Raw genomic sequence first — 12,065 nt, 5'->3', positions numbered from 1 at the left:
GGTTTTTGTGGGGTAATTACCAAAATGAATACATATGTACATACATAGATACCACGCACAGCCATGGAAATTTCCGGATTTTCTATTTATTTATTTATCTTTTTAAAGCATTTTTTGGGTTTCCCAATTTTCATGCAAATGAATTTCCTTTTGTTTTCAGAACCCAAAGCCCACTGTTGCGTGTATTTTTATTAATTTACTTTCTTGAAATTTACATTTCTTTCATTCATGAATCATGCAATTTTTCGCTTTTCAGTTCACCTATTTATATATATATATATATATATATATATATATATATATATATATATATATATATATGGCACTGTTTTTCAGTTCTTCCAAAGATTATTTTCATTTCTTCAACCAAATGTTTTCTCTTCAAAGATTTATCTGTGTTGTTTATCCATTGTGTTGGGGTGGGGGGAATGCTACAAATTTCAAACAGACATGGAATACGTACTGAAGTACGTGCCTTGTAAATAATTTGCTGGCATTTGTAATTAAAGGCGGCATTTCTCAAACGGTTTCTATTTCGTTCCGTTTCCATTGTTGCGAGGCTGTGGGAAATGTTAATATCAATGTCAGGGCGAATGTATTTAGGAATTTAGGGTACCTAATCACGGCATTCCTCGAAAACTGTAAAACGCACGACTTTGAACGAGCGGAGATCTGCTATTTAATAACGCAGCTATGCAGTATTTGTTGTTCAATTGTCTCGCACATGTACTGAAGCGAGTTTTTTTCGAATATGAGGCAATTTGGAATAAAATAAATAATCTTTATTTGAAAGATTTTTGCATATTGAATCATTATTTTTCAAATGAATTATGAGTATAGATTTTTGAATTTCTAATAAATAGTTTCATCCGGTTATCAAATTGGTATGAACACTTTAAAAATCTGTATTAAAACGGGTACGAATCTTTATGAACCGGTTATGAATCGGGTACGAATCTTTTTCAAACCTGCAAATACAGTGTATATGTTCCTTCCTCCAAATCTCTCATTAGAACCATATGTACTTTTCCGCCGCCCCGCAAATGAATTAATTAGTGCAGAATGACAATAAAACCCAATCCACAATCACAGTTCCAAGAAATAATACAAGCAATAAATAAACCAAAGCAATATATAATAAATCGTAGCCTTATCAAACCGGCTGATTGTTTATTTGGTTTATTTTTAGAGCATAACAAAAATATATAGAGTGTGGGCCAGAGAATTGAGGTACAGGGGAAAGGAAGTTATTATATCTTATCAGATTATTAGTTTATATAGAGAACAAAATTAATGATGAACACCTGAGACTCCGTGGCGCAACGGTAGCGCGTCTGACTCCAGATCAGAAGGTTGCGTGTTCAAATCACGTCGGGGTCATCTTTGAGGTTTTTTTTTTTCCTTGTAAAGATCATTCTCTTTTTTGATCCAGGAAGAATGTTGCTCAGATTGAAATTCCGCCTGCAGAAGTCCGCCCGATTCGAGCACCAACCTGTAATATTTTCTTCCCCGTTTTAATCCATTTGATACTTCATCGTTCAGCATAAGGATTAGAACTCCTTTATTTCATATGACTCCGTGGCGCAACGGTAGCGCGTCTGACTCCAGATCAGAAGGTTGCGTGTTCAAATCACGTCGGGGTCATGCAAATTGGTTAAATTCCAATATATATTTTTTTCTTTTTCGTCTTTTTTTTGCATGATTTATTTGATTGAATATCGCAATTTTTGTGTGGTTTGATGGGAAAAATAATTAAATACAAATATTTCGTTTCAATTGTTACTTTGTTTAGGATTTTATCTATCCTCTTTCCATCAAAACTAAAGTTTATAAGCCGTGAAATATTTTTACCCACAAAAGCTTTTCCGGCGGAAAACTGTGAATTTCCACCATTTCCCATATTGTGGTTTGTGATAAGGGGCTTAAAATTTATATACATATATGTATATAATACTCTGCATGTACATATGTATGTAAATATGTTTTTTGCTGTCAGATTTTCATTCAAATCAGTTCGGGGTTTATTAAATTTATAATTTGTGGTCATTCAGGTGGCAAAAATTTAGTGAAAATTCTCTTTCAGTTAGAATACATAAAATGTATGTGTTTCGGTTGAAAAGTTTCTTTTAAAGTTTTAAAATCTTTGCGAATTATTATCATCATGTACTAAGGGCTTTACTTGGGTTTTTTTGTTGTTTTGTTCACAGAATACGCTAGGGCACACATGATGCATGCACCCTCTCTTTTTTTTTTAAGAAACGTACTGCCTGTACCTTTTAGCCATGAAAATGTATGAAAGTTGGTTTTATGTTGTGTGTTGCGACTGGGGTATACCATTTACTTTTATTGCATTTTATATTTGAGACTTAAAATTGCAAAATACAATTTTTAGCAAGTTTCATGCGCAACAAATTAGTGATCCTTTCTATAGTTATAATAGAATTGTAATGACATTTGGTGCTATGGCAACAAATAACTTTAGCAACAATAAGGTAAAGGAAAATTCCCATAACTTTAAAACTTTAAACTTTAGAAACAAAATTTATGGAACGAAAAATGAAAACATTTCCTTAAATTATTTGAAACTTAAGCCTCTAAAAGAACAAAAATTCGTAGTTTCTAGCAAACAACAAAAAAAAGAACACATAAACACAATATTCCCTTGATTTTTGCTGTACAATTAATTCAGTATCAAAACGTCCCAAGGGTGAAATAAATTTAATGTTGTCAACAATATTTTTGCGTACCCTGCAACAAAACCCTAGAAAGCAGCTGAGGGCGGAAAAAGGGAAAACCATAGAAAGAAAAGAGGTATAGAGAAGGAATGAAAGGAGAGAGCAGAGAGAAGTGGAGTAGAGCGAGAGAGTTGTAATGTAGAGGTCCCTTAACGGGTTGTAACTTTTAATTAAATCCCCTTGTTGAGGCCCTACCTCTATCCGTGGAGAATCTACCCCCGCCCCTAGAGCGGGTTGTTGTTCCTTTTGTTTCTGTGTTGTTTTTGCTGCTGTTATATGTTTCTGTTAATTTGTGGTAATAGTTATTCATATAGGACGTTGGAAAGTTTATTCGTTGTGTAGTTCCATTTCTGTGGTCATTAAAACGTTTTCAAAATGTTGGCCAAAACGATGAGGCTATAGGGGGTAAGTGTTTCCCACAAAATGTTGATGCTTTGATAATTGTTTGGGGAATATCTAAGGATAACTTTGGTGTGAAAATAAAGATAGTTTTTGGGGTTCCTTCACATACGGTTACAAAAGCTTAATGGTCTTTCTCATGGGCTCTCTACATAGAGATTAAAAATCTTTATTTGTAGAAGAAAACTTATCCGCATTAAAGAACGACTGCGACAGCCCTCCCACTAATCAAAGATGTCTGTTTCAATTAACCCCCCCTTTTCTTTTGTTCGAATTTGTTAAACAATTAAACTTATTCTTCAACTTGAAAGATACTCGTAAACTTAAAAGATTGATGACACTAGTACAGAGCACACAGAGCACATCCGCTGCTCGTTTAGATGGTGGTTCTGGGGATAATTACTAACGAAATCAGTAAAGTTGTTCCTCTACTTTTGGACCATCGTCGTCTAATGATTGTTTGATAAGCCCTCATTGGATGGGAGCTGCAGCAGAAAGCAGCAGAAAGCAGCAGAAAGCAGCGAAAGCACAGGGTATAAAGTGTGGTAGATTATTTATAAATAAAAGAGAAATAGCGCAAGGATAAAGGATAGCGAGTGAAGGACAGAGTTGATGAAGGTCCTTTCTCTAGATAAAAAAAACAAGCGTGAAAAACTGCCCCAACAACTTGCACTTGTCGTCGTCCATTGGCCATTGTCCATTGTCCTGCCGTCCCTTCATTCTTGTTTGCCATTCTACGAGTCATTTTTTTCGGCTATCCTGCAGGATCCTGCTGTACAGATATGCAGCAGCAAGTTGCAGCCATGACAAAAGTTTCACAATTAAAAAGGCAACAACAGCAGCAGCAGCAACAACATTTTAAAGAGGACTCTGTACAGAGAGGCTGGCCCCGGCCCTGTTTTGTTTGTAGAACATTAAATTTTAGTGAAATTCATAGTCTATTTTATGACCAGTAGAGAAGGTTTTTTTGTCCTCCTCCCCTGCCCCATTTCCCTCGACTCCTTTTCCGGCAAAGTTTCCCATTTTTTTTTTTTTTCGTCTGCATGTTTTCTGTTTTTTTGCCTTTTGGGTAAAGACGGAAGTTGTTAGCATGAAATCTGATTTGGGGAGGTGCTGGCCACACTGCATTGGGGAATACTCCGTACTATTTCTGGCTTTTGTTTGAATTCTGTGTTTGGCTTAGAATTCTGTTCTGTTTGGCCAAAAGTCATGGTCGTTGTGGCGAGGTGGGCGGAGTGACAAATAGGGTTGAATGAACTCTGAAAATGGGGGGTTGTCTTGGCTTTTGGCTATAGATATGTCTGCTAATTTGTTAAAGGAAAAAGTTTTGGTATGTTACAAATTAAAGGGTTACAGAAATAGTCTCGCATGAAGCGGTATTACACGGGCATGAAATAAGATGATAAAATATGTTTTCTCTAAAATTATCATTTGTACTTTATTGAAATTTATGCTTTTTAAATTTGTCAGTTCCCTACTTCAATCCAATGGAAAAACCTTCGTTTATTCTAAAAATAAAACCCATCTTCATTTCCACTTACTAATTAAATTAAGCTTGGACCTACGCCTTAACCCTCATCATGTTTTGGTACAGCCTGGATCTGAAACCATCAACAGTCACTATTGATTTGCCAAAATCTCATGAATTTTTAATTAACATCTTTGTTTTTTGGATAAATTTCTGGGCTAACAGCAACGTTAGTCATCCCTGGTGGTAAATGGCCTTCACACTTTAATACCAAATTTTATTGTTTAACACACGAATAAAAATTGATGGTAGAATTTCAGGTCGTGCTTAGCCAGAAATGAGAATTTATTTAGAAATGCAATCAATTTGTGGGCGCGACCCACCCAGAATCTGTGCAATATCCATGGCCTAAACAAACTATTAATTTATTTTATTATTACTGTTTTTTCCCCCATCTATTTTGATTGTGATTTAATTAGTAAATAATTATGCGTTCGGTGTCGCGTAATTTGTAGTAAACAAAGTAATTTGAATTATTTCCAGAATTTGCATTATTTGTCAATAAAAATAACGAACCAATAAATTGGTTTCACATTAAATTCCTGTTCGTTCGTTTGTTCAAAAGATTGTTGAAATTCGATTGTGGGGACACTATGGAGAATTTACCCAAAAAGGGTTCATTTTATGCGACAATCCATGAGATTGAATTACATTTCTTTTCAATTACACGGCACTTTTCCAAGCAAAAAAAGGGCGGGCTCATCTTTCAGACAATTTAACTCCAAGAATGAAAACCCCTTTGAGGGCCCAACAAAAAAACGGAAACGAGACGAAACGAAACGAAGGAACTTTTCCACCCAGAAAATCCTTATGAAACATTAATAATCATTAGTATTCTCGTGTGTGCCGTTGTAGTACAACATGTAAAAAGTTGTTCAAGAACTTCCATTTTATTTGTACATTTTGTTGTACTTTTTTTGCTGGCTGTATTACTTCTGGATTTTACAATTTGTCAAAATTCACTCAACTGTAGGACGGATAGAAATATGAAACACAAAACACCAAAAAAAAGAGGAGAAAAAGAGGGAAAAGGGGAGCTAGAAATAGAGGAGAATCTAGAATGGGGAATGGAATTGGATGAGGCACCGGTTTGGGTTTCTCAACTTGCCCCAAAGCCAAATTCAGGAGCCAAGGTTCAACATGAAAATTGCAACATTTTTCACATAATTTTTGCGTTTGGGGTTTCCTACACTAAACAACAAAATTAGGGTCGGTCGTCGTACCCTTTTTTTTTTGTTTTTGGGCTTTGGGCGTGAAATATGCGATGCTGTGGCTAGGGTATCCTTAATTTTATTTGGGCTTCGTCCATCCCCCCTTTTTTTGTTTGCATTGTTAACCCTTATCAGTAGCATTTCTTTGTAGGGATTACATTCCTTTTGCCGTTGGGATTGTGGCTGGGATTTATTTATGTCTTTGTGGGTTCTATAATTTCTGTTTTTTAATCATAGAAAATTGGATTCAAACGCAAGAAAATGTAGGGGAAAAACTTTTAGGCAAATTATATTAGACATTTTCAAAGAAATTACACATTTAAAAGGTGATTTTTCTCTGAATTTCTACGAAATTTGATACCTTTTTTTCGAAGGATTATCTGCTGTAGGTAGCACCACAAAATATCTTCTCCATTGGCTTCTCTTTCAAAGGGTTAATCACCCATTACCCTTTTTATAAGTCAAATCTAATAAACACCCTAATTGACACGCAACATTTTCATGCCCATAACTGTCTCTCTCTGTTTCTCCCATAATAATTAGGATAATTATCAAATGTAACACGAAATACAAACAGACAACAGAAATGTCTACGAAAAACAAACAGAAAGCCGGAAAAAAGAGGGTGATGGGAAGGGAAGGGAAGACCTACCGCAATAAGGGGCTGGGGCGGCGAAAAGGGGCCAGAATAGGGAGTGAGAGAGACACTTTCGATAAAGGAGGAAAGGGAAACATTTAAGTAAGTAAAATGTACAAAAGAAATTGCCGCATTCCGTTTCGCTCCACGAAACGAAAATCTCACTAAATGCAACAATTGAATAAAAATAAAATCCAAAAGAAAGGCAGAAATATTTAGATACCCTTGCCGGGGCAATTTTTCTATAGATTTTGGTAAACTTTCAACATATGAAAGAACTAAAGATTTTATAGCAAAAACTTTTAAGAATTTCAAGGGAAATGTTTCTCTTTCTGCTCAAAATCATAATACTTTCTGGAAAGGGTATTAAAAAATTTAAGTAAATTACAAAAACATGCTGACAATTGGCTCCTTCTGTGGTTACAGGGGGGGGGGCCAAAGTAGCAACTAGCAGCAAGGGGCAAGGGGGAACTGCTGCTGCTGCTGGTTAGTGTATCGGCGGCGTCAATGGGACAGCCGTCTGCTTCTGCCTCTCACTGTTGCTGGGTGCAAATGACAAGTCTATGTACAAAACTGTCGGCATGTAATCAACATTAATGTTGGCTGCGAGGCGAGGCGATGCGATGCGAGTAGTTGCCAGACGAATGAATGAATCACTTTGTCCGCGACACAAGAGTGTGTTTGCCTGCACACACACACACAGAGTGAAAGAGAGAGAAATATACAGACAGAGAGAAAGAGGGACAGAGTAAACACGCTGCTGCTGCAGCTGCTGTCGTCAGTGTCGCCACAACAGCAACATGAGCTGCTCATCACTTGCAACATGATTACCAACATGGGCCTCGCCTCTGATGCAGCAGTCTATGCTGCACAGTGGGACAGCACACAAAGAGGGACCACAAAATACCAAAATAAATTCCGACATGTGCACTTTTCTTCACTCTGTACCCCACTGTACTCGTAGAGCCTGCAACCACAATCAGCCTCAGCCGCTGGCTGCTGGCTGCTGCTGTTGTACGATATGTACCCCGCCCATCCGCGCCTCGGGTCTTCGCTCACCCACTGACGCCACCAGGCCAGGCACTTGTCTGACTGACATTAATAAATCGCTTTTATAGCATCTCCCAGTGCCCAGAGACCCCTCCACGGCTCCATGACTCCAGTTCGAACAGAGGGGCTTGGGGTGGGGGGGGAGATAAACCAAAATCTGCTGCACATGAACCGACACGTCGGCTCTCGCGTCGACTGCAATTATCTCTTTTGCTCTCAGCGCTTCTTTGCTGTTGCTTCTGGTGCTGCTGCTGCTGTGCAGTGTCGTTCAAAGCAGGATATGTTAAACGGGAAGGTAGGGCAGTTCCCAACACACAAATATTATTTCTTTCTTGCTTTGCCACTCTCCATATCGATTTTAGAATAATAAAATAGGCAATTACTCCATGAATGGTATCTAGCCATGCCTCATCCTATATTCTTTGGTCCTGTTCTGCTGCTGTCTCGCCTCTCCCACACATTGTTTGTTCGGGTTGGGCTGGTGGGCTACGCTTTATTAATTCCACATCAATGCCGACGCTAGGGAGCCACAGTTCAATGGGTTTGGCGCTCTATCTATGCATCTCTCTTTCTCGCTCACTCTTCTGTTTAGTCACAGCACAAAATACTGCATTTGATTTTTAGTCTGCTTTTACTTGTATTCTTCTTTGTTTTCGGAAGCTGTGAGATGAAATTCAACAACAAAAACAACCAAAAGCAAAAGCAAACGCAGTCACAAGGTAAACCATACAAAAGGTAAGGTAATGCCTCTATGCAGAGCCTTATTTTGTGTCCACTCTCTATCGCGTTCTCCTTCATATGCGAATAGTCTGCCTTACCTTCTCTTTAATATAGCTTGCACAGCCAGACAGACACTCACCAGAGCTGCAGTCTAACGGCTGTTTTGTTTACACTCTGCGCTTCCACACACACGCATGCACACATATGCAGCACACGTGGGACATTCCTACCGCCTTATCGAACTTCACATCGATTTGATGATACAGTGGCGGGCCCCAACAGTGTTGACTGTGACAGATTTGGCCCTGAATTTTCTTTGATTTTTTTTGTTTCTTTTAGGGAATTGTTCTAGTAAAAATTTATTTTGTTTCTCATAAATGATAACTACACTATGTACATAGTAAATCTATAGATAAGAGATGTTGTAACTGAAAAGCGCACACAAATGATAAGAAACTTAAATTTCGACCTACATATAAACACAATTTTGTTAAAGTATTCTCTGGCTTTACTTCTGGCTTCCCTAGGCTCGAGGCTCTACGCCACACTACGCACACAAAGCGATTATCAATTTTCCCTCAATCTACCTGGCAGCATCTAATCCAAGAGCAGCTTTCCCATACAGCAGCAGCTACTTGTACTTATTTCTATTAATTGTTAAATATTATAATATGCAAATTGTATGCAACATCGTCGAGTGCCACACACACACACATTAAAACGGTGTGGCATGAGTGGGTGGAGCAGCATCAGCAGCACAGATCTCTTGGGGCAGCCCGTTGTAGCTTGACTTTTCATTAATCTCCAAGGCGGCATCACATTGTGGCATATATTAGGTTGGGGTACGTCATTAACATTTAAATTTGTTTTCAATTTTGTCAACCCAAAGATGTGGCTGTCTTCCATGATGTATAAAAGATGATTGGTCCGTCCATCAGTTTGTGTGTCTGGAAATATGTACATATTTTTAGCACCTCCTGAGAGAGATACAGAAAATCCAAACCACATTCAAAATTCATTTGTTATGTAAATTGGACCCCAAAGTGAAGTTATTCGAAGGGAAGGCAGCCCATTTCAAAATGCATAAATCTAGCGTTTGTCTTCTGTGAGACTATGCCATAAATATGGGTAAGTTTTAGTGTAATTTTGGGATTAATAAGTGTGAGAAAAACATCTCTTAAGTGCATTTGAAACGAATAGATTCAATTAACAATTACTCATAAAATTGTATCTTTAGCACTGCATTGGATGACACACACATCCACACACTTGTGTTCCATCATTCAACATTCATTTGTAATTCTACTCGTAACTTTAACAGTAACTCTAAACCCTCCTGCTTTCCCCTTGCCATAAACTCTTTTTTTTTCACACGTTCGGGAATCATTGGAAATTGGAATACTTTCCGTGTGTAGTGTGTCTCTGTTTATAAAATGAGTGCTAAATACAATGAGGGGTATATCCATTTTATGTACGAATGAAATGACACTTTCCATGGACTCCCCCGTCCCGTGTGGTATGTGGATCTGTGTCAAGTTCATAATGCGGCCGTTTTGGGCCAGTTTGGCTGGCTATCAAAAGCCACACACCACAAAACAGAAATACACAACACAACAAAAGTGTAAGCATATTTCACAATCGACACACGACTCACAGATACACACAAACGGAACGTATAATAATGGATCAGCAAATGCTATTTATTCGAATCACATAAATCGAAGCGACACTCAGAGCGTGGGAAAGAGAAGGAAATATGTGATTTACAGAGTAAAATATAGGGTGGGGTACATTAGGTGCTTAACACCTTTTGGCAGATTTTTTAAATCTTTAATTTAAAGAAAAAATGTACTTTACCCCGCCTTTCAGTCTTCAACGGTCAAAACGATTGAGTATTGGAGACTATGCTATGTGGTTTTTTTTGTATTAAATTAAGTTTCCCAAAGAAATTCAAAGTAAACATATTTTCAGCTACAGCTCATTATAAGAATATATCCATCATAGATAACACTGTAGAAAGTCCACATAAAATATTTTCTGACTTAATAGTTATTTTCCAATATTTTTTTTATTTATTTATTAATTTTTTATGATTATTCAAAAAAAGAGTAGTTTTCTAGTCGCATTACATTGTGATATCTGTCTCATTTTATATTGTTTGCATATTCGTGCAGTGACTTTTGTTGTCTTCTACTGCTCCCTCTCGCTCTCTCTCTCTCTCTTCCTTTCTCTCTTTTACATTGTCTGTTGTACGTATTTCATTGTTTATTTGCAAAAGTAAAATATTGTTTGACTTACGCATTCGCAAAAGAGAGATACGTATATATGGGAGGGGGCCACCGTCTAGAGACGGAGTGCTCTGGTCTAGTCAAAGTACAAAAATAAAACACACACACGGTACCTGCAAATAGAAGATTGAGAATAAGAAATGGTAAGCATCATTCAGTACGTAAATAATATTTAATTGTTTGGCAAATGTTTGCACATGAAACATAAATTTCTTTAATTTCATGGCAAATATACGAGGAATGTCAATATAGATTCGGGAGATATAGGGGTGAAAGGGTGGGCTATATTTTCTGCTAATTTATGCAATTATTAGAAAGTTATAAAAACGAATGGAAGGGTGTATTAGCCCCGCATGATAGTTGAAGCAATATCATCTGGGGCTAGGAGAGAATAAAGACTACGGTCATTTATAAGAAGCTACCAATTTATCCAAAATCAATAAAATCGTGCTAAAAAAAAAGTAACCCCAAATTGTACTATCTATTAGATATGGTTGCCATAATTTGGTGGAGCTTTAAATATCACTTTGCGAGGTTTATTTTTTACTCTCCTTTCACCTGCTTTTGCTTATCAAATTGTATTTAATATTCACACATTATCTCCTTTAAGTTTAAGATTTGTGTGCCACTCATCCGAAATGCCGTTAATTAATTGATTTTTAATAACTTTTGACATGAAAACTTCCTCCCCCATGACACAATAAACCGCATGAAACCGAAGGGATTATAAGAACCGAAACCCTCCCGCTCGTTTGTTTGCACAGTTGAAAACTAAAGTTGAAACATTTATGAGTAAAGTTTTATTAAACGCGATGAAAGAACATTTAAGAACCATTTAGAAATAAACGTTTGACAGCCTTAAGACCCGCATCTCCCCTGTCTCTCAGCTCTCAGGAGAGGGTATCAATTTTTCGATGGAAGTTGCACACTCTGAAGAGTGGCAAGAAATGTTGCTCAGCGTTGCTGTGGCCTTTTCTTTGAATTTGTTTGGAAGCGATTTGCAACATTCTCGTACTTCTAACTGCCAGTGCAGAAATGTTGCTGTTGCAGAACATCTCTGATACTCTTTGAAGAGGGATGTCATTGACTTGGAGCAGATTTATGATTTTTCCCTTCCTTTTTATACCCGTACTCAAACAAATTTAAGGGTTTATTAGATTTGTGGTAAAAGTGGATGTGTGTAACGTAGAGAAGGAAATGTTTCCGACCTAATAAAGTATATATTATCTTGATCAGCACCAATAGCCTGTCTCTGGCTTGAAGTTTTCAAACTCTACATAAATCATAAGCTCACAAATTTACATACTGACTGAGTACGGGTATAAAAGTAGAGTTGCGTCCAAAGAAGCGACTCACACGTTCCTTCTCGTTGTCTATTTGTTTTTCAATCTTTTTGCTTCTGTCGTCCTTAAAACTTTTAAATTTTCCTTTAAACTCTTTATTACTCCGTTCAATCTTTTTTTCTTTCTGTTTTCCTGTCCATCTGTAGAGTTCAGG

General features: G+C 37.3%; 2 non-coding genes across 2 annotated transcripts; both read left to right on the top strand.

The window, feature by feature from the left end:
* Positions 1 to 1,308: 1,308 nt before the first annotated feature.
* On the top strand, positions 1,309 to 1,380 carry Trnaw-cca. Its single transcript has one exon. It is a non-coding gene; the product is annotated as a tRNA-Trp (tRNA).
* A 192-nt stretch (positions 1,381 to 1,572) lies between these two features.
* On the top strand, positions 1,573 to 1,644 carry Trnaw-cca. Its single transcript has one exon. It is a non-coding gene; the product is annotated as a tRNA-Trp (tRNA).
* Positions 1,645 to 12,065: the final 10,421 nt, after the last annotated feature.

The sequence above is a fragment of the Drosophila obscura genome, unplaced genomic scaffold (assembly GCF_018151105.1).
Source record: "Drosophila obscura isolate BZ-5 IFL unplaced genomic scaffold, ASM1815110v1 contig_4, whole genome shotgun sequence".
Taxonomy (NCBI): Eukaryota; Metazoa; Arthropoda; class Insecta; order Diptera; family Drosophilidae; genus Drosophila; species Drosophila obscura.
This window is presented reverse-complemented; position numbering and strand designations above follow the sequence as displayed.